This window comes from Ursus americanus, chromosome 14, assembly GCF_024610735.1.
Source record: "Ursus americanus isolate L20-20 chromosome 14, mUrsAme1.1.p, whole genome shotgun sequence".
Lineage (NCBI taxonomy): Eukaryota > Metazoa > Chordata > Mammalia > Carnivora > Ursidae > Ursus > Ursus americanus.
In genome coordinates this window covers 71,438,418-71,461,206 of record NC_142140.1, presented here as the reverse complement: position 1 = coordinate 71,461,206, position 22,789 = coordinate 71,438,418, and the positions used below count along the sequence as shown (strand labels likewise).

At 58.8% G+C, this 22,789-nt stretch overlaps 1 protein-coding gene across 2 annotated transcripts in view; it reads left to right on the top strand.

Moving 5' to 3' along the window:
• Positions 1-22,789, top strand: part of RAI1 (retinoic acid induced 1) — a 117,622-nt gene that overhangs the window by 28,601 nt on the left and 66,232 nt on the right. For both annotated transcript variants that reach the window (XM_045778195.2, XM_087867688.1), the window contains one exon: positions 10,577-10,715. The gene's annotated coding sequence lies outside the window, so the exon portion shown is untranslated. The remainder of the gene's footprint in view (positions 1-10,576; positions 10,716-22,789) is intronic.

Sequence of the window (22,789 nt, the reverse complement as noted above, 5' to 3'; positions counted from 1 at the left end):
CAGCACGGGGCTCCCAGGCCCTCACTTGGCTGTTGGGAGGTTGTAAAGGGATCCGGGGGTGAGTAGCCCAGAGCATGTGTCTGTGGTCATTCAGTGCTGGGGACAACGCACGGGCGGGCCTTGGCCCCAGCAGCAGAACCCAGCAGGATTTCTGAATGAAATGTTCAGACCATCACCACGAAATTGAAACTTGGTACTTATCCCAGCGCCATCAGAACTAACATTTGTCAAGGGTCCGTGATGAGGCAAACCTCCATAGTGACTTTGACCTACAGATTTTCATTCATCCTCAGCACAACCCAGGCCTTGCCGGTCTCCCATTTTAACGGTGACAAAATCTAGGGCTCAGAAATGTAATGCGAAGCAGCTGGGTATGAATCTCTTGTCACACATTTTGGGAGTGGTATGGATTGTCTAAGAAAGTTGACCGCAGTCCTCTCCACCACAGAAATGTATGGAAACAGGGCTGGAAGGACATCCTATTAGTGGTTGGTTGAACTTGGCTCTTGGCCCTGTCAGTCGGTCGAGTGAAGGCCCCTTGTAGCTGCCTCGTCTGGGGGGCTGGGCTTGGGAGGATTCTCCTGGTCTCGGTCCGTAAACCTTGTGCTAAATTTAAGGAGAAAGATTACAGCTTAGAAGGCTGCTTTCCAGCCCCTCTCCAGCCCCTTCCCCGTGAGGGAAGCAGGAGCAGAAGCATCACCTCTCCACCCAGAGAGGGTGCAAAGCCGCCCAGAGACACACAGCCAAGATGTGGCAGGGCTGGGCTTGCCATGGGGGAGGGCAGAGGCAGCGCCTTTCCTGGCTTAGGGGAGGTTGGGAGCTGTGACTTCATCACCTGGTAACTCTCTTGGAAGTCAGAGCCCAGGCAGGCTTCTGAAGCCAGGGGTTCAACTCCCTTCCTCCACACTTGTGCCCAGGCTAGACCGCCCTGAGCTGGGTTCCAGGGTGTAACAGGTGAACGAGAACAGCTCCCGAGCCAAGGCAGTGGTTCAGGTGCTCCCCCGAAGTCACTCAGACCTGTGCTCTCTCTTCTCCTCTCTGAGGCTGTTTCCATTCAAGACACCTCCCTCAGAAGATTTCTGGGAGGATTCCATGGGGGAGCTTCGCAGAGGGAGTACCCTCTCCGCGCGCCACCCCTGCCCCGTGGCACAGTCACCTGGGTTCCACTGGGAATGTGGGGATGAAGCCAAACTGGGAGGAAGAGCACAAGAACAATAATCCCCTCCTCCTCTCTCCCCTCCCTCCTCCCCCCTCCCAGTTCCCCTCCTCCTCCTCCTCATACATTCATGTGGTAAAAAATTCACACGGCACAATTAGCATCCCTCCCACCCCTCCTCTCCTCCTTCACCAGCAGTTTCTTCTCTCTGCTTCCAGAGGGGATCTCTGCAGATTCAGGGACCCCCGAAAAGGGCTTTCCGTTTGAACGTTCCTTGGGACTCACTTGGCCTGGGAGAAGCTAAGCTGGGCCTGGGTCTCTTGCCGCATTCTGAGGCTGACAGGCCGAGGTGACAGGACTGGGAGGGAGTTGGCCTACTAGTGCCAAAGATAAAGGGCATGCCGTAGCAAACCCAGGTCCATCAGACGGGACTTTGGGGGTCCTCAGCTGGCTGGGGTCGGGAACTGGAGGCCAAGAGAAGGCCTGGGGGCAGCCTCCCCAGGGCCACCAGGTAGAGGGGGCGCGGAGGCCCAGGGAGCTCTGGGTTGAGCTGGGAAGGGGCTGGAGGGGTCAGCTGAGGAGTGGTTGAGCCCCCCAGAGTTACCCTCGGGCTCTGGGGTCCAGGAACAAAGGATGTGCGGAGGCAGGTGCCTGCTGCCCAGGTGTGTGTGCAGGCGTGAGTCTGTATTCTTCACAGAGGAGGCCCTTACGCCGTCCCATTTGTGTGTGTCCCTGTCTGCGTTTCCTTGAATGCAGATAAGCACACGTCTGTCTCTGGTTCTGTGAGTGTGCACACACATGGATGTGTGTGCCCGGGTATCTCCACCTAGGGGAGCCTCTGTGTTTATGCGCGTCCTGACCCCCTCCCATCTGCTGTGTGACATGGGAGCCCTCTCAGTGAAAAATGGCATCAGCGACCGCCCTGAGTTTAGGGGAGGGAGTCATCCTTGCCCTCTCGCCGAGTTCTCTTTGAGGCGGGCAGAGGAAGCCACTGGGGCTCAGGGTAGGTTCCACATCCTCTTGGAAGGAGAGGAAGCCGAGGAGCTGTAGTCATTCCCATTCTTGGGCCCCTGGGGAGCCCCTGAGCCTGGGCCGGAGGAGCTGTGTGGCCCAGTGCAAAGGGGCAGGGGTGGGGCCGGTCTGTGTGTGTCTGGTTGTGCGTGTCTGGTTGTGCGTCTTTGGTTTACATCTGTGTGTCTTTGCACGTATGTTTTTGTGTGCGAGAATCTCAGGGCTGAGCTGGCGGGTCCGACTGGGTGTGTAGGTCTGTCCGGCTCTGAGTATGTCTGTGTGTTTGTCTGGCTTGCTTGCTCTGGCCCAGGCAGGCCTGCTGCTCAGCGACAGTCAACTCTGCTTGGGGAAAGTGTCAGGGGCCACAGGCCCTCCTTGGTCACCGCCTGACCTGAGGCCTCAGCGTGGGCCATGTCCGGGGTTGATGGTGCTCCTTACCTCAGGGGTGGGAGGGCTCTGAGCTGGGTCCCTTCTCTCCTCCTACATGGTCCCCAGTGGCCTGGTGGCATATGTCCATGGGATGGTCGCCAGCGTGGCAGAGTGCCTCTGCCAGCATCCGGGCTCGGGCTGGGGCTGGGGCTGGGGTCACAGGTCAATCTATAGCAAGGGCCAGATGTTGGTCTACGGCTGGGGACTGTGGTTGGGGTCAGAAGTCCATTCTTCCAGAGTGCAGGGGTCAGTCTAGGGCTGGGGTTGGGGTAGGGGGCACATACTGTGCCTGGGGTCGACGGTCAGAATGTGGCTGCGGCTAAGGGTCAGTCAGGGCTGGGCTCAGGGGGCCCTCTGTATTGACACGGAGGACCGGACAGGGCCCCCAGTCCTTCGGTGGCTCCCTGGCCAAGGAGACGGGCTTGAGCCCTGGGCTGCAGCTGCTTGAGAGGTAGGAGCTCAGAGGCAAGAAGGCTCCCGTGACTGCCCTGGGCTGCTCCCACGGCCGTGACGAGATCCCAGCCAGGCCACGTGTGCGGGGAATTGGCGGCCTTGGTCACAGCCAGGAACCAAGGGGTGTCCTCTGGACCCAGGATAGAAGAGGAGAATGCAGAGCAAGGGCAGGCCCTCCCCAGCCCGCGGAGATGCCACCTGGCAGTCCAAGTGCCTTTCCCCAGGTCTCTTTGGTGCCCTCCCCTCCCCTCATTCCTGTTGCTCTGTCAACCCTTCTTCCCTCTCCCCTGCATTTGCTCTGGTAGCCTCCACTCATCTCCTACCCCTCAGCCTCCTCCCCTCTTCCTTCCCTCTGTCCCTCCTCTCTCTGCCTTTCCAGCCTTGCAACCCCCCTCTTTTCCCCCATATATCCCCCCACCCCCAGCCCTGCTTTCAGCCGCCATCCTCTGAATGCAGGGCCTTGCCTCCTCCCAGCCCAGGGACACAAGTTCAGCACCTTCTCCTGCACCCAGATGCTGAGAAAGGGAGGTGACTGCCCTTGGGGGTTGGGGGGGGCGCTGGGGCGACACCGGCCTGGAGCGCCCAGGAGACTGAGGCTGAGGGGGCTACAGGGTGAGAGCATGTGCCCCCCACCCACGACGTTCCTCCTCGGAAGCCCACACCCAGTGAAGGGGATCCCACAGTGGGTGGGTCTGCCCCCATCTGAGTCTAAAGCTGTATGACCTCATCTGGTGGTGGCCTCCCACAGCCTAGTAAAGAAGGATGGATGGACAGACAGATGGCAGAGAAAGCCACAGACAGCAGAGATCAAAGGTCGTGCAGATCAAAGGCAGGAACTGGTTTGGTCTCTGCAGACCCTGCTGGGCAGACCCCAGCCCAGCCCCCGTAGGGCCACAGGGCCAGCGCGGGGGAGGGGGGGGATCATGAAGTGCGCACCTCCTGCCCCCAGGCCTTTTTCCTGCCTGGGCTTTGGCCAGACCCTAAATAGGGAGACCCCAGATCTTCATCTGACTTCTACTGCCTTCCCTGGCATCTTGGGGGGGGGGCACACCGTGTGTTTGAAAATGTTCTGAAAGTTGAAAGGAACTTGGATATATATAATGCTGATCCCCCACCCCCAGCTGAAACATCAAGTTCTTTGCTTACAAAGAAAAACATTTTCTCAAGTGTTTTGCTCTTGGTCTCACATGGTGGCCCAGCTCTTAGGACGAGCTGGGCGGTAGAGGGTTTTGGGAGGTGGGGACAGAAAGTAACAGTACTGGAATTGCTTAGTGACCACACCAGCCCAGGAAGACTGGGGGGGGGCTGTTTCCCCTGTGCCCCCAACAATGCCTGGCACTTGGTGGGCGCCCCAGAAAGGCACTCCGGGGTAGAGATCTACGGAGTGGATTCACTCCATCCGTCTGGGGTAACAACAGGAACCACAAGGGAGGGAAGGCACATCAGGTCCTCGGCGGCTGCCCTGGACTGACATGCTTATTAAAAGGGGAAACTGAGGCTCGGAGTGGGAAAGTAACTTGGCAGGGCACACTGCTCCCGGTCCATCTGATAAAAATGGGGCCTCTTCAGCAGCTGTCTAAACCAGCACACTGGCATGAAGTTCATGAACCTGTCAGATGGGACAGGTTTGTTCCTTCCTAAGGACCTGCCCTCCCCCCCTCCCCTGGGGAACCTGCTCCAGACCATTCTGGTGGCCCAGGCCAGATGCACCAGCTAGTCCTGTTAGCCCTGCCCCCCAAATAAATACAGAATCCCACGCCTTCCCAGCTCTCCATGACCCCCACCCTGGCCAGGCCCTGTCCTCGTCCACCTGCATGGCCGCAGGGCCGACTCACTGGCCTCCCTGCTGCCGCCCTGGCCCCACGTCCACTCTCTTCACAGCAGCTGGGGATACTGTGAGGACCTCAGGGAGAGCATGTCCCTCTTCTGCTCCGAACACTGCACAGACACCTCATCTTACCCCCGATAAAAGCCAAAGTTCTTACTAAGGTGTTCAAGGTCCTATGGTGTGGCTCCTGTCACCTCTCTGTCCCCATCTCTTCCCCCTTGCCCCATTGCCGCTCAGCTCCAGCCACACCAGCCTCTGCTGGTCCATGAAAACTCTCACCCTGCTTCTGCCTCAGGACCTTTGTCCTGTTGTCCCCTCCGCCTGCACACCTCCCCCCCCCCCACATAGCTACAGGCCCTACCACCTTAGTCTCTCAAGTCTGTTCCCAAATGTTTTCAAGGGCAAGTCCCCTGACCACCCAATGTGAAAACACAGCCCTGCCCCAGATGCTCCCAGTCCCCTTCCCTGGCTTTATTTATTTTTTTTGCCTAAATGTAACATACTGTATAATTTACCCATTCATTCTGTTTCTTGTCTGACTCACGACCACAGAGAACAGCAGCTTTGTCCTGTTCCTTGCTCTGAATCCTCCACATAGAACAGTGCCTCGAACATAGTAGGTGCTCAGTAAATTATCCCCTGGGCAAGTGGATGAATACTTCTGCTATATGCAAGCTCTGTGACCTTGGGCAAGTCGATTGTTTGGACTCGGTGACCCAGTCTTTGAAATGGGGGTCGGGGAGACCGATGTGAGGGAAAGATAAAGATTTGAAATCGCTGGCTGACTACTCTGTAAATATGTATAAGAGAGATGTTGAAACCTGCCTGGCCCACCTCTGACCCGGGGCCTGCAGACGTGCTGGTCAAATGCCAGGCACTCTGTCCTCTCTTTGGAGAGCCAGGGCATCTCAAGGCCAGGAGGGACTGGGGGTTACCAGACCAGGGCTAACCTTGAACGTGACTTCTTTGTCCTTTGTCTTCATGGCACCTGCCTGGCCTGGCTGGTAGTGTCCAGACGCCTCTTCTCTGCCTCTTGTGCCCACCTGGGTGGCCCCCGGCTAACCCCTGTCCCTGGAGGCCTGTCAGTGAGCCTAACATCTGGCAGCCCCGCTGATCGCTATTGCCCCACTGACTCCCCAGGCCCCTGTGTGGGGTCTCCTCCCTGGCCCCCGTTTATTATTTGACCCTGGGATGGTATTTGGACACACGCTTTGCAGGAAAGCAAAAGGGTGACCTGTCCAGGCCAGGCTCTCCTGAACAGAGCCACACCTCACCAGGAAGCATCTGGCCCTTTGAGACCTGTGAGCACTCCCACCCTGGCCCATAAAACCCTCCCGCCAGCCAGCCAAGCATGGGGGACCCCCTCTCCCCACAGAGCCTGGGGCAGGACTCAGTGGTGAGCCCTGGAGTCAAACCCCTGGCTGGAACAGGGAGCCCGCCAGGCAGGCAGCCTCCCCTGCCAGTCATCCCCTCAGCATTTATGGAGCACCTGCTGTGTGCCGGGTACTACCAGCGTGATCCCGTGGAATCCTGCCAGGAGGGTCCGATGGAACAAGCAAGGGCCCGGAGGCCATGTAGACCTACGTTTGAATCTTGACCCTCTGTCTTCTTCATTCACTCATTTGCTAAATGCCTCTTGAGCCCTGTTCTGTAGCAGGTGAGCGGGATTTCTCCCACAACTGTGAGGTGGGGATCAGAATGTCCTCCTGTGTGCTCTTGCTGAGTCCTTTGATGGCTCTACAGCCTGGGTTTCTCCTTTCAGAGATGAGCAGACCCCCCCCCCCTTGCTGAGTCCTTTGATGGCTCTACAGCCTGGGTTTCTCCTTTCAGAGATGAGCAGACCCCCCCCCCACCCTGCCCTTGAAGGACTTATCTTGATGACCGTCCGTGATAATACTCATGGAAGGGGTTTCCATCCGCCTTTGGCAAATGTGAATCTGGACCCCTCTGCCACACTGTGCCCAGAATGACAGAGAGACCCCTGCAACAGAGGAAGGGCTCGGCTCTCCTTTGGGACAAGCCAGCCCACCACGTCATTCCTCCAAACCCTTAGGACATGTGCAGAATCCATGCAGGGTGCTCCCTGAGTGACCGCCGATGTGTCAGTCATGTGACCGATCCTTGTCCTGATGTTGTCCAGCCGCTTCCCCCATTCTTCTTCAGAGGGGCTGCTGATTCAAAGAGGAGAAAGCCCCGGGCTGGGTCAGCCTCATTCACTCATTCATTGACTCGTTTATTCATTCAACAAACACTTAACTGAATGTGTGTCAGGCACCGTTCCAGGTACAGGAGGGAGTGCCAGTGAGCACACAGACAAAAATAACCACAAAATACCTAAATAAATACATTATATGGTACGTTAGAAGGTGGGGATGAGCATTCCAGGCGGAGGCACAAGCAAGTGCAAAGGCCCTGTGTCTGGTGAACTCAGGGAACATCTAGAAGACAAAGTGGTGAGTAAGGGGGAGGGGCATGAGGTCAGAGAGGCAGCGGGGGCCTGATTGTATGGGCTCTCACCAGATGGTTCTGATCACTCTGAAACCAGGGATGGGAGGGGAGCCTGTCCCTGCCGCCCCCCCCCCCCCCCGCCCCGTGAAGGGCGCACGTGCTACCATCCTCACACCCATACCTGCCAGTCTGGACCTTGCGGCTGTGGACGAGGTGGCTGAATCAGGATGTGACAGGGACAGTTTGAGGCTGAGGGTCAGGCAGCACCATGATAGGGGTTGCAGGCCAGTCTGTGACTGGGTTGGTGGTCCCCAGCAGGGATTTGGGCTTTTTTGTCTGATGGTGCACACAGTGGGCCTCTCCTCAGCCTCAGGACTGAGTGACCCTGATTCCCAGGCCAGATCACCAAAGACAGGGATCAAGTAGCCTGCACTCTAGAGATGGGAAGACTCGAGCCCACAGAGGAGATGGGCTGCCCAGGCTTGCTGGCTGGGAGTGGTGCCCACCGATGCCCTGTTTTTGCTGCATCCTTACCAGCTGAGCTAGCGATCAGCCCAGAGGGCACATTAGGGTCCATTTCTGGGAGGGAGGCCTCCCCTTTGCCCCTGGGCATCCACACTCAGGAGTCTGGGTAGGCTGTAAGATGTTCCAGGCCAGTGATTGCCAAGCCTAGCTGGAAGCCTTTGATTCCTAGGCAGAGGGAACAGCATGTGCAAAGGCTCTGGGTACTTGGGTTGGTTAGGTCTGGGCTGGAGCCTAGGAATCTGTGTTTTTAGTTTCCCATTTGACTCTGTACCAATGGTAGGTTTGGGAGTGACTGTTCAAGCCACCGCACAGCCTTGGACGCCCTTACCCGAAGACCTTTGAGGCACAGCAATCATGAAACCCCTTCTAGTCTGCATTCCCCCCTTCCCTCACCCCAGCCTGGAGGAGGTTGGGCTGAGGGAAGCACTCAAGCAGTGGGTAGAGATGTGTTGCCTGCCACGGCCCTCTCTAAGGAGCCACAAGGCTCCAGGGAGGGCCGGGCAGGGTGGGGAGGACACTCCCCACACCCAGTTGGCTCATAATTGCTGCGGGAGTGGAGTGTAGCATGTATGGAGAGGTTGGTAGCGGCAGGGTGGGGGGTTAATAGAGGAAGTCGGGCAATCACCGAACAGCAAAACCTAAGTGTGATAGAGGTCGTGGGTGCGTTCCTCCCCTCTTGGCAGAACGGAGGGGGCCCTGAGCGGGGAGCAGAGGTGGGGGGGGGGGCAAGGAGAGCGAGACAAACAAGACTGGCAAGCAGGAGAAAGTGGAGAGAGCCAGGGCTGACACGTCTGTGTGATCCCTGGCGCGATAATTGGGTGAACGGACGATAGGTCGGACACGTGCATAGATAGAAGGGTGGGTAGATGGAGAGACAGAGAGATGAATGAATGAATGGCTGCGTGGGCGGTGAGCCGCCTGGAGAGGGGCGGGCTAGTCGAGCTCTCAATCACAGCCCCGGGGCGCGGCGCCCGCCTGCTACGCTCTGAACCCCCCCCCCACAACCGCGGCCCCTCCCGGGGCGTGTAATTCCGTGCCCGGAGGGCTCTGGAGCTGCTCCCGGTGGCGGCTCCCGGACCAGGGCGAAGAGGGGATGCGCCACCGCCGCGGGGCTCCGCGCGACAGCCTTTAGCGCGCAGGCTGGGCTGCCCCTTCGCCGCGGGGGGAACCTGGAGGTGCGGTCCCGCCTTGAGGCCCCGGCCCCGCGCTTCTTTGTCTTGGCCCAGTCCTCTGCGCCTCCAGACTGCTACCCGCCTCTTCAGGCAGCCCTCGCCGCGCACTTCTGGGCTGCTCCGGATCTCCCGAGTCTCAGTTCCCGCTGCCCCCAGCCCATAGGCGTCTCCCCCGCCCAGCAGGGTCCCCCAAACCCAGTGCCTCTAGGACCACGGAGCCGGCAAGTACCAGGATCTCCAAGCTGCGTTTCTGGTACGGGGAGGGGGGGCGCGGGATGAAGGCCCCCTCGTCTCCGCCTTCTCTCCCCGCCCTTCCTCCGCCACTACTCTTCGCGCTGCGCCCCGACCCCAGCGCAGCCTGTTCGCGCCTTAAGCGGCTCTTCTGCGGCGGTGCCATCCCCGACACCACGCGGAGCCCCCCTCCCGCCCCCCGCGCCCGCCAGGCCTCAGACCCGCACGCAGAACACAGCCCTACGCAGCCACACACAAGACCGCCTGCAGACACACACCACAGCCTCTAGTCGACCCACAGCCCTGCACAGGCGTACTACCCCCTACACACGCAGACCCACAACCCCAACAACCGTAATCCCACTCACAAACAAGCCCACAAAGATATACAACACCCCTGAGACACACTCGGGCCCACGCAGACACAACCCTACACACACAACCTCACACAGACACACAGCCCCTCGGACACACGCAGCCCCACATGGGCGCAGTCCCACCCACGCAGTCACAGCCCTCTATAAACGATCGCGCACAAAAACAACTCCACGCAGGCACCCCATCACTCCGTTCCTCCGAGACCCAGCAACACACTCACAGGCTCGTAGCCAGACCCCCAAACCCCGTGACATTCACACGTAGGACAGACCAGAAATATACAGCCACACCGGTGCACACACGGACCTAATCGCGGAGCCAAAAGCTCACCCACGGGCTCGTAAGTCACTGGAAAAATATTAAAGCGTTTCCCTCCCTCCCCTTCTATCTCTGACACACACGCGCGCGCGGTTGCGCGCGCTCGCGTACACACACACACACACACACACACACACAGACACTCACCCCCACCCCCAAAGCGCCTCGGAGCCTCCTAGCCGGTGACCCCGAGCCCCCGCGGTGAGAGCCGCGGGAGCGTCTCCCCGGCGCCCCCTCCTCCGGTTCCCTACCCGAGCTCACCACTCCTCCCCTCGCCTCCTCCCTCCCTGCCCCCTCCTCCTCCTCCCCTCCCCCGCGTCTGGGGCGCGGGCTGCGCGCAGCCAAGCCCCCTCGTCGCGCGCCCCTCCCCGCGCGCACCCCGCGCCCGCAACGCGCTTGCCGAGTGGATGCGGCCACGGGGCGGTCTCTAATTACCTCCTGTCCCCCGGTGGCCCGTGAATAATGGCTACTGAGGGCGCTCGCAGGGGCTGCTGAGAAGGAAACGCGGGGCGCGAGAGGCGCGGCGCGCGCGGGAGCGCGAGGGAGAAAGGAGCGAGCCCGGTGCCGCCGCGAGCGGCGGGCGGAGAGAAAGGAATCGTGCGAGCGCTCACATTTTTTTCTCCCAAGGATCTCATCTGGCCGCCGCGTTCTGGAAGAGGCGAGGGGGAGAGCGCGCGCGAGAGGAGGAGGAGAGAGACGGCGCGGGGAGAGGGAGACGGCGAGACGCGCAGCGCCGGCGCCCGGGAGATCCAGGAGGAGCCCGCAGGTATTGTTGGCGGCAGAGCTTTGTGTCTTCGGGGGGCCGTTCTGGGGCGCGAGGGCTCCCGGAGCCCCCGGGCCGCCGCCGCGCTCGGACCTGCCCCAAAGCTGGGGCTGCCGGCGGTGGTGGCCGCCGGCCGCGGGCACCCCTCCCGCCGCGCCGCGATCTTGGCTGGAGTTGCAGATTTGCCTGTTTGGGGGTTTTCCACGCCGGTTGAGGGAATCGGTCTCAGGAGAAGGAATTTCTTTCTTTCTTTTTTTGTTTCTTTCTTTTTTTTTTTCTTTGTGTGTGTGTGTGCGTGTGTGCGTGTGTGCGTGCGGCCGCAGTTTGGTTGTGTTGGGGCTTCCCCCTCCCCTTTCCTCCACAATACATTGGCGAGAGGTCTCGGCGACTGTGGCACCGGTGGAAGGCTGGGGGCTGAGATGGCGGGGCTGGTGGCCGCTGATGGGAAGGTGAGGGACGCCGGAGACGGAAGGAGTTTTGCTTAAGTTCGCAATCTGCGCGCTGGAGCCGGTCTGGCCGGGGAGGGCCGTCTGCGCACCCTGTCCTGCTCCAGGCAACCGGTGGGAAACTTCCCGAGAGCGCTGCCTCCCCGGGGACTCGGCGCCCCCGACGCCTCCGGGCGCTTCCTCCGGCCGCCGCGGCCCCTCCTCGCCGCCTGCGAGCGCTTAAGGTCGCGCTCTCCCCACCCCCGCCTTCCTCCCTCCCCCGGCAGCTTCCGGATCTGGACAGAGCTGGAGGAGCCGCTTCGAACACTTCCCCTGGAGACCCCTCCCCACTCTCCGCGCCATAGCCTGCCACACGGCCCCCCTGCCCTGCACCCCCGCCTCACGCGCGCCTGAGTGGCCAGGCTGACAATGAAATCTCGCGCCTTGTCGTCGGGGGTGGGGGTCGTAGCTGGGTCTCTCTGGGGGCCGCTGACCCGGAGCAGGGGGAGGGGGAGGGAGGACTTCTTGGGGGAGGGGCTTGTTTGGGTTAGAGACGTTGACGTCGGATGGCGCTGTGCGGGGGAGGGGGCGGGGGCAAGGTGGGGTTCTCGGCCGGGGGTCGTGGATTCTAGCCCCTCTTGGGCTTGCTGATTGGCTGGTGACTTCAGGCACGTCGGAGGCCCCCCTTAACCTCAGCCTCCTCCCCGCAACTCGGCCTCCTCCCCTCCTGTACAATGCGGGCTTCAGAGGTGATCCCGAGGGTGATGTGTGTGTGTGTGACGGAGTGTTTGTCTCCTGCGATCCACAGCAGACGCTGCTCCGGTGACCCGGAGATCCGGACGCCTCGCCCCCTCCCTCGGGGGTGGGGGGGAGGGGGAGAAAGGGGGAGGGGAGTGTGGGAACTTCTCCTTTTCCCACTGGGGCCATGGGAGGGGACTGCTAGACCAGAGATTTTTTTCTGGGGACCGCAGTCCTGGGGGGGGGGGGCTCAGCGCAAAGTAGGGGTCGCAGGGTCAGAAGCTTCTCAGCAGTCTAAGCGCCTAGATCCTTTTGCTCCTTTGGGGGCCGGGGGGGGGTGTGGAACGCGTGAAGGGCTAGTTGGAACAGGAGTGGGGGCCGAGAAGAGTCAATGGAAATCTGCCTTAATTGGATTCCCAGGCGAGCATCGGAGGGAGCTAAAGGGGGCTCCTCCTCTTTCTCTTCCCGGGGTAGGGAGCCATGCCCGGGGACCCCCTAAACTGGCAACCCAGGCAAGGGAAGGAGATCCTTCTCCCTACTTAAAAAGGGGATTCCTGGGGGAGAGGGGAGGCACCGTGGGGGGCAGTGGCGGACAGTTTTTCAGGCCGTTCTGTGGCTTGGTCAAAGAACACAAAGAGTTAACCCTCCCCAGAAATCTGTCAGCCCCCACACAGCAGGGACACACTGTCGGACCCTTTGACGTGCTAACAGCGTGACACTGGCTGACAGGAGCTAGCAGATTCCATACTCTCTGCTTCCCTTCTCGGCAGCGGCAGGCAGCGGGACAGGACCTGGCTGGGTGGTGCCTTGTTCAGGGACCTTGGGGGGGAAGCAGAAATCAGAGCCCAGAGAGGGTACAGCGGCCATGTAGCCGCCTTGTGGCCCTGAGGGAAAAGGGGTTAGGGGCCAGGGTTAGGGAACTTGAAGTGGAATGGCCCTTGGGCTGGGGGTGGGGGTGGGTTTCTATGCCTTGCCTGGCTCCCCACCTCCCCACCTCGACCCTTAACCATCCACAGCTGGAGGCTTGGCTGTTAAGGGTGGGTTTCTGATCCATAGGCTAGACCATGAGACCCTAGCAGTTGAGGGGCAGGCCTGGCTGAGGCCAGGGGGAGGCAGGGCTGAAACCGGCAGGATTGATTTCTGCTCCTTCGGTGGCCCTATTATGGGACAAGTGCTCTAGGGTGTAGAGTTATTTGTGGGGTTGTCTCCCCCTCCCCCAATCCCCAGCACACACACGCATTTGTTTTCTGCAGGTGAGAAGTGTTCCCTGCAGATCTCAGAGCCCTGGGGCCTGGCACACGATGGGCACTCCGCTCTGGCTGGACAAACACAGGAGTGAATGAATCAGTGATGAATGAATGAACAAATGAATGAATGAGAAAGGGGAAAGTTTCTCAATTGGAGGCATTTAGTCATTTTAAAAAAAGCAGCCTTTCCGACATATACATTTTAAAATGCGGTTCAGAGAAAAATCTGAAACAGAGAGAAAGAGAAACAAGGTTACTGACAGCAGGCTATGACAATGTTAATATTTTGATGTACTTCGCAGTCTTTTTTGGGCTCCGTGGTTGGTTTGTTTTTTAAAGACTTTGTGGCCATTCTCTGTATTCAGATGTATATCCTGCTGTCTTCTCGTTGGCGCTAACAGGAGCCTTTTCCTGTTTTGTAACCAACTCTTCATAAACAGCCCGGGTAAGGTCTTCAGGCTTTTCCAATCGGGTTGGAGGTGCCATCATTTACTTAACATTCCCCTTTTGTTCAACGTTCTGGATGCTCCTGATGAGGGAGGTAGCGGATATATTTCGCACAGAGCACTTTTTGGTGATGTTTAAGATGATTTCCTCCAAATGACGTTGCTGACGCAGAAGACTCCGACGTGCCTGCAGTGGCAGAAATGGGCTTCTCATTTTTCCAGAAGTGGGGCACTATTCTCCTTCCTTCCTCACAATCTAGAACCTTCTGTCAGAACGGAAAAGAGCCTTGGCAGTGAATCACCTGTCTTGGCCCCCTCCGTTGACAGAGGAGGAAACTGGGGCCCAGAGAGGGGAAGTGAGTCCCAAGGTCACACAGCCTTGCAGCCGCCGAGAACCAGCTACTCATCTGCCATTTTGGTTTCTGCTTGTGACAAGAGTTCCTAGGGATCTTTTAGGCTGACCTTGTCCATTTCACAGATGGGGGGGCCCTGAGACCCCAAGAGAGGAGAAGCACCCAGCTTGCCCCTGGCGCCACCAGCTGGAACGCCAGATACGTTCCTAAACCTGTCACATACTTTCTGTGTCATGCACAGTGGCCCCGTCCATGGATTCTGGGGCCACCGAAGTTCCTAGCCTGTGGCTTTTGCCCCTCTCAAAACTCCTCCTTCCTCTTTGCCATCCCAGTCTCCAGAAGGAGAATTCGAGGATCCAAAACAGGTGCAGTAAGAGGGGTGGGACTGCAGATGTCAGAGGATCCCAGTAGTTGTGCCCTTATCCCTGTGCCTCAGTTTACTTTTCTGAAGACCTAGCCCAGGGTCTGTTCAGGAGCTGGGGGCAGGTGTTGGCCCAGATATCCACTGTGGGGGAGTGGGGAAGGACCATCTTCAACTTCTTCTGATCTTAGATTGACCTCAGGAACGCCCCCCCCCTCCGCCCCGCCCCAGGAAAGGAAAAGAGAGGAAAGGAGGGGAGGGAGGAGAGATAGAGAGGGACTAGAAAAGAGGGAGGGGAGGTCAGGAGGGAAGAAAATGCAAATGAAAGAAGAGAGTTAGCCCCCTCCCCCCAGCCTTGCTGAGCACCCAGGGGAGAGGCTGGGGACCGGCTCTCCCAGTGCAAGTGTCAGGGCTGGCCCACGCTGCGTGGCCAGGAAAGGCTGGATGTCCGGGGTGGGCTCTGTGAGGGCTGAGTGAAACAGCTGTTTGCAGGGCTCTGGAATCAGAAGGTTCCAGACCAGGTGGCTGGCAGGGAGGCAAGACCTCAGAGGCTTCTGTGGGGCAGCCCAGGGAGGGGGCTGGGGCCCTGGGTGCTTCTAGGGGGCAAGGTGGTCGTGGCTCGGACTTCCCATCCCAGGACAGAGACCTTCTGTTCCCCACTGCCAGGACGCCAGCTGGCTGTCGAGGTTAAGTGCAGCCCTTCCATGAGTGTGAGTTATTTGGGCATTTCTGTGGTGTGTGTGTGCTTGGGTGCGTCCCTGTGCATGCGTACACATCCATGCGTGCCTGCGTGTGCCCGTGTCTGTGTGTCTGAGCCTGTTTGTGTGGAGGTCGGTTTGCCTGCCAGCCTGGGTGTGTGTGTGTGCACGTGCGTGTGCCTTGGACCCTGTTGTATCTTAAGGGGTCTGTGTGTCTTTCAGCTCGGCACGTGTGCCTGCATGCATGTCTGTGTGTGTGCGAATCTGTGTGTATCCCTGCGTGTGCCATGTCTGTGGGTGTGTGCATATGTCTGTGAGTCTCTGATCCCATTTGTGCATTTCCGGTGGGGGGAGAGCGTGCCCCTGAGCCTGGGCACGTGCGTGTTTGTCTGTGTGTGAGCACACACTTTCCTCCTAATGGCCCCAAGAGGGATCCAAGCAGCAGGCTTTTGTGCTGCTTTCAAGGTTGCGGCTGGGTGGGTGAAGGGGGGGCGGCCTTCAACTGGAAAGGGGGGAGAGGCAAAAGAAAATCTTAAAAGACCGTCTTCCCTCTGGTCTCCAAGGAGATCAGCCTGTGAAATGATCCGCACGTTAATTAAAAACGATTATATCCTGATTGAGCCATTCCTGCTCACATCCCCCGGCCGGGAAGGCTGAGACTGAGACCAGAGAATGGAGAGAATGGGGCAGGGTCTGGCTGCAGGGCACAGCCCACAGAGGGGAGCGCACCTGGGGAGGGGGGGCCGAGTGGCCAGGTGTTAGGGGCGTATGCCCAAGGCAGATTTGAGCTTCTCCTTCGAATTTTAAAGGCCACCATGACCCTGCCTCCCCCAGCCCCCAGGTGGTGCTCCGTGAGGTCCCAGGAGCTGGGTGGCAGCCACCAGGCTCCCTAGATCCCCACTGGTGTGCTAGGCACTGGTCCTGTTGTTTACACAGATCCTGAAAATCAGCATTTGTGGTTCTGGTTTTACAGAGAAGTGACATGCTTGAGGTCACAGAGCCAGGAGTTAGGGACCCCAGGCTGGACCCAGTTCTCCAACCCCAAGCCTCAGACTGCACCCCCTTCCTAGCTCCCAGCTGCCCCTGACTCCCATGATGAGGGATCCTCCCTCTGCATGCCCCTGGGGAGCTGAGAGGTCAAGGACAGGCCTTGTTGTCCTCCGTGGCACTCCTGAGATTGTCCCTTTCTGAGGTCAAAGCTGCACAGGGTGTAAGGCTGCGGTATCCGTTCATGTGGGGAGCCAGGTGACTCGCTGGGCGGCTCTGGTCTGACTCTTGTCACCTTCGCCATCTTGGGCAGGGCCGCCTCCCCTCCCTCTCACTGTCCCCCATAAAGTGGCTGACAATTCCATAGCAGACCAGCCACAGGTGCCTCTTAGTGCCTGCGGCTGGCCACCGTGTACCCATATTCCTGGGTATATGCCACCAAGACCTTTCTGGAAAAAAATGCTGGGCCTTGTCGCACTCTGCCTCACCCAGTTATCTCACCCCCAGTCAGCCTCACAAAGGCTGCAGGAATAGAAAGTAGCCTAATAATAATAAACCAGGTGGCCCTCAGCTTACACCCCAGAATCAAGTGTTGTCATGGTTCATAGTGATAGGTGCTTGGGCAAATGTGTAGGGACCCAGCTGTTCAAAAGGGTGGCCCCCTGCCCTGTCCCTTCCTGTTCCACACACTCCCCTGTGCCCAGGCCGGGCTTTTTGGAGAGGAGGACACCCCACCTTAGGTCAGCCACACCCAAAAGCACATGAGAGCACTGGCCACAAGCAAGGACTTTTTCCTCTTCTTTGAGCCTCAGTTTCCCCTTTGGACAGTGGGGATCATGGCTTTTTCCTGACAGGACTGTCAGAAGAGTAAGGAAAACCAGGTCAAGTTTGTTCAAATGTCTGGCAGCATCGGGACGCACAGAGGGGCTATTAAGTGTTCATCCGTGCTTCTGTCAGTGCAGGGCACCTGTGTGTTAACACGCAGGGGCCTTGGGTTTGCTGGCTTCTAGGGAAGGAGACGTGCTGTACTCTTTCCATGCTGTCTAGGAGACATCCTGGGGTTGAGGGGACTGTCATTGCAGTAGAAACCTCCAGGGAGCTAAGAATTTCGTAAGAATTTCACACACACACACTCCCCCCTCCTCCCGTCAAAAAAAGCATTATCAAAGGTAAGAGTGTCTCGACAGAGGGAGGGGATGGTCCTCCTGGACCAAGTTCCACATTCCTGGGGGACCTTGACCAAGGGGAGGGTGCTGGGACCAGAACTGATGTCATGAGGAATTAGAGAGGCAGATGGGACCCAAAAAGTCCGCATCCACCTGTTCCCAAGGTCGGAATTGGAAGAGAGGCCGGCAGGTGTTGTTCATGGAACAAAAAGCCCTTTGAGCTGAAGCAAGTAGACATTCTGCCTACTTGCTAAGGCCCCACCTCCCAGGAGCGCCTTGACCCATAGAAGATCTGCCTTCCCCAAAAACCCTTTCCCAGGGCCTGAAATGACTCCTTTCTTCGCAGCCCAGGGTCAACGCATTGAAAGCCCTGCTTAAGATGCAAACCTGTTACCTTGCAGGAGTGATCCCGAAGCTGGACTCAGGCTGCGTAATGCAGGGCCCGCAACCTCCCAGACCCACAGGGCCAGTGGGCAAAGCTAATGAGGGGGTGGGGCCCATGGGGACTTCGTGGGGTGCAGCAGCTCGGCTCTGCCAGGGCAGCATACAGGGATGCAGCCCAGGGTGCCTGTCACGCACCTTAGGAACCAGGATTCAGACGTTCACATCACAGCTCCTGGTTTATGCCTCCTGTCGCCTAATCCAGCAACCCACCTGTGGCCAAATTCAGACACACACACACACACACACACACACACACGCACGCACCAGCCCAGCCACCAGTTTGGAGCTTCTTGGCTGAATAGCTCTTACCCAGGAGGCACTATACCTGCCGTCTGTGCCTGGCCTCGATCCTCAGTCTGCAGGACCCTGAGAACCGTGCACAGCGCCAGCCTCAGGCCCGTCCCACACTTACCCTGGCCCTCGTTAGTGATCTTAGAGGTGAGGGTGTGGGAGCGGAGTTCTCACGTGCAGGGGTGCCTGGGCCTGACGGGAACAGGTCAGCCTGACCCGTCTTCTGCACACAGGACCAGCTTCCCGCAGCTGCTGCCATTGACGGGGCTCAGCGGGGAGGGGCGGCAGTGGGCCTCTGACGGGCACCTGGTGTGTAAGTCGAGTTTCATTTCCTTCCGTCCTTCAGACGGCTGCTGACAGCCCGGTGGAAGCACATCCAGGCCGTGCCCGGGGAGAGTCAGGGTGGGCCTCCCAGCCGAGGAACATGGGCCCTGGGTTTGGAAGGGGAAGCATTTGACCACAGGTGGGACTGGGGTGCTACACAGGATGCTGGGAGGCCTGGCGGCACGAAAGAGCCAGGACAGCTCTAGAAGGTCGGAGGTGGGAGGCAGGGGCAGGAGTGGAGGCTGAAAAGGAGTCTGAGGTCTTGACTGCGGTGAAGGGTTTTATCCCCAAGGCAGGGAACACAGCTGGAGCCCAGGCTTGAGGGGGGAAATGAGCCAATGAGGAGAAAAGCCAGGGAGGCTCAGGAAAGGGCCCCCAGCCCCACCCCAGTGAGGCTTTGTGACCTTAGGCCTGCTGTGAGCCTCTCTGGGCCTCCCCGTCGCCCCTCGGAACTGAGGCCTCCGATTCTAAGTGGTGGGGCCTGACAGGACAAGAGCATCCTCCCTCCTTGCACGGGGCTGCAGCTGGACCTGCTCCAGAGGGGACCCCTGCTCCCAAACCCCTGCCTTGGTTTGGGGGCCGCTCCGCCCAGCCCTGCGGTGTCTGAGCCCTGGGAGGGATTATTACATCTCGCTGGGGAAAGAGGTGGAACTCCTCGGGGACCCGTAATTACAGCCCAACAGATTGTAATTCCCTAAAAGAAGGCTTGGCACAGAGAGGGAGGAGTGGTACCCAGAGCCCCAGAGAAGACAGGAGGAGGAGGAGCCCTGGGGATGGGGACAGCCTGGGGTCCAGAGTGATATATTAGTGTTAATCTGGAACCCCGTGACTCCACGGGGCGTGTCAACAAGGCCTCCCCAGTGCTGGGCCTTGAGCACTTTATTATTTCCAATCTGCAACCTCTTTCTGCCCGGGGAGGGGGGGGAGGTCCTGCCATCCCCATTTCACAGATGAAGACATCTGTGGCTTGGAAAAATCCATGAACTCTGGCTCCAGGCCCTCTGGGCTCTAAGAAGCTGGGCTGGGGACGAACCCAGGGCCATGTTTGAGCATGGCCCTCCTTGCCGTTTATTTATGGTGGGGGTCCCAGCAGGGCAGACCTTCCTGCACCCCTTCTGATACTCCCCGTGTTGGGGGTCTTCTGTCTGTGGGAGGGGCAGGAGGGTCATGGGTCACGCTGCGGCGACGGAAGGGAGTTGGTCATCCCGGGCTGACGCTATCATTCACTTACTCACCCGCTCTGGGATGCCAGGCAAGAGTTGCTCTTCTCAGGGGACATGTCCTCATTTGTAAAAGGCTCGGGTTATCGTAGGGTTGCTTGTAGCCCAAACCGTCGGATTGGCCAGTAGGGCAAATCCTGATGGCGGAGGTAAGTAACCTTTGAGAATTCCTGCGCCCGCCCTCCCTCATTCACCCTAGCTGTACCTTCTGAGCCCTTTGTCGTGTGAGGGGGGCTTCAGCTCTCACATGCTAGGGGGAAGGTGGGCTCTGTTACCATCCTGTGACAGAAGAGCACACGGGGCCCCAAAGAGGTCACGGAGCTCTGGGGAGAGCTATCTCCTAGAGAATTAAGACACACTTTCTGCAGTCCTGCTGCCCAGCCTTTGCCCCTGCCCTAACTCCCCTGCTCCACACTTCGCTGGCCCCCCCCCTTCTATCAGCAGACCTCCCTTCCTCCAGGGAGAGGTAGAGAGACCAGGGCTTGAGAACCCAGACCAGAGACCGTTGGCTGGTGATGCCCTCAGACGGGTGCTGTTTGACCAGCACAGGGTTTTATTTGTTTTATTTTTTAAAGATTTTATTTATTTATTTATTTGACAGAGAGAGAGACAGCCAGCGAGAGAGGGAACACAAGCAGGGGGAGCGGGAGAGGAAGAAGCAGGCTCATAGCGGAGGAGCCCGATGTGGCGCTCGATCCCAGAATGCCGGGATCACGCCCTGAGCCGAAGGCAGACGCCCAACCGCTGTGCCACCCAGGCGCCCCTAGCACAGGGTTTTAAAGATTTATTTATTTGTTTGAGAGAGAGAGTGTGTGCGTCAGGCGGGTGGGGTGGAGAGGAGGGGGAGAGAGAATCTCAAGCAGACTCTTAGCTGAGCGCGGAGCCCGACAGGGGCTCGATCCCATGACCCTGAGATCACGACCTGAGCTGAAACCAAGAGTCAGATGCTCAACCAGCTGTGCCACCCCGGTGCCCCAGGGTTTTAAATATAACTTGAGATTTCACATAAAAGTCCTCCTTTTTGCTTCTCTGGAACTAGAAACCCACACGCCCACAGGGGGCTGCAGGCAGAGCTGAGATGGGCTGCCACCTTCTGCCAGGTTCCGTGCAGAATTGCCCCCCTGCGTAGCCCTCGGTTCCCATCCCGGCACCCCGGCTTTCACTGATCTTGGGCAGATTACATCTTTGAACCTCGTCTGTAAAATGTCAGAACCAAGGAACTGATTCCAGACTGTGTCTTGAAGGTGTTTTCCAGAAATTCTCCAGGCAGGGGAGGAAAAAAAAAAAAAAAGGTGCTCCAGGTTGGGGAACTGCCTGGGGAAAGATAGGGAGGTCCAAAAGGGCACAGAATACTTGAGAAAAATGGAGCTCTCCTTGCCTGCTACCTACGTGCTTGGTGAAGCCTGAGCACGAGGCCGGTTGGACTGTGCTGGTTTCATGACATGATTCATGCACCCCAGTCATTGAGACACCCCTCGCAGCATCCCTGACCAGAGCACCGGACGGAGAGAAGCAGAGGGCAGGGCGGTGAGGTGACCTGCCCTGGGTCCCAGCGACGGCGGGACCCGGACAGGGGCCCCCGATGCTCGACGACGGGTCGGGGGCCCGTTCTGATCTAAGACACTGTAAAAATTGGCTCTTAGGTGAGCTGCCTTTTCCTGTGCATTTTTAAAAATGCTCTTTTAGTTAATATGCGGGAAGGATTTCGATGTGCTCGTACATAACCTTTTGCTGAAGCGACGACGTGCTATAAAAGCGTCCCAGGAGAGCTGGTGTAATTTGGGCTGTGAGGGACAGAGAATATACCAATGCAGACCTCTCCGGAAGGCCCGCTGCTCCTGGGAGCTGGGATACCGGGGGAGGGGGGGAGTGGGGGGGGCCTCACCTCACCACGCCAAGGCCAGGCCTCCAGCTCTTTCCCATCTTGCCTCCAGGGACCACGTGTTTGTTCAGATCATGTTGGACTGTTTAGCTTTTTTTGTTCCGTCACATTTCTGAGTGAAGGTCTCAGTTCCTAGAGGAGGAGGTCTAGGTAGAGAGGAACGGTGTCCAGGGACTGCGAGCAGAGTGGTGGGACAGACACCGGAGCCCTGTTTGTAGGCAAGAGCCGGCCAGTTGGCGAGGTGGCAGACAAAGGGGCCCGTGCTGAGGGCAGATCGAAAGGCACCCTCAAGGTCTGTTCAGCGTTTGCCCTTGATCCCAAAGGATCCCAAAAGGGGGCTTAGGGAGGTTTCAGTTAATTGAGGCTGATTCTAAATCGGGAGGCTTAATAAATGGTAATTATTGTCCTGTGGGAGCAGACCAGAGCTACCAGTGCTGCTGGGAGCAGAGATCATGGATTCGTGGCCCCTTTCCCCTCCCACACACCTAGAGGCTCTGAGAACTTCCACCCACAGACGTGTCAGGGACAGACCTGGTGCAGACCAGGGGCCGCCTCCTCCCTTCCTGTGTGTGGGTTCCAGGCATGGAGGTGTATTGCGTGCCTGTGTGCGTGCGTGTGCGTGCACGTGTGTGCTGGTCCTGGGCCACCCTCCACCCAGCCATCTCCAGGCCCCTTACGTCCCCGCCTGTCAAGGGGCAGAGAGAAGAGGTTCTTCCAGGTGGAATCTCAGCAGGGCACGGCTTTGGGATTCCAGAAAGTGGCGCCGCGTGGACAGAGGTGACAGCGCACGGTTCTGGTCCCACCCAAAGAGGAACTTCTGTCATTTACAGTGGCCCAGAGGGGGCCCGGGCTTCTCCAAGGGGCAGGGCATGTCCCATCTTAACAGGTTTGCGAGCAGAGGCCAGACGCATACCTTCCTGTCCTTCGCAGTCCCTTCTAAGCCCACGTCCTGGCACGGGGCGTCCCCCCCCCCCCACCGGCGGCTGACACACAGTGGTCCCTGAGGCTGCTCCATCTTGCCAACCCAGACCAGCCAGAGGGACCGACAAAGGGCTTCTGGCCTTTGGAGTCCCCAGAACTTGGCCTGGAGAGGCCCAGGGCGCGGGGATAAGGGTGATAGTATGTCACAGCGTACGTGTGATAGTGGGCTCGTCTGTGTGTCGGCCCCACGTGTGCACTTGTGTGAGCAGAGCTGCAGGTGTTAAGTGTGGCTGTCCGTGTGGAGAGTGTGTAGTGTGCATGGCTCTGAGCCGGGGGAGGTGGGCTGGGGGGTGCGTGTGTCTGTGCACTTCGCAGGTATTGGCCATCACATGCACGTGAATGCACTTGGGCTGGTGGCTGTGTTTGTGGCCAGGGTGTGTCGGGGGGGGCTGTGCCGAGCCCCCCTGCCAACTCCTTCTGTCCGTTTTTTCCCCACCCCAGACCCCCATTGCCACCCTTGCCCCCAGGTCAGACCTCAGGGGCTCCCAGTTGCCCCAGACCCTGACCATCGACG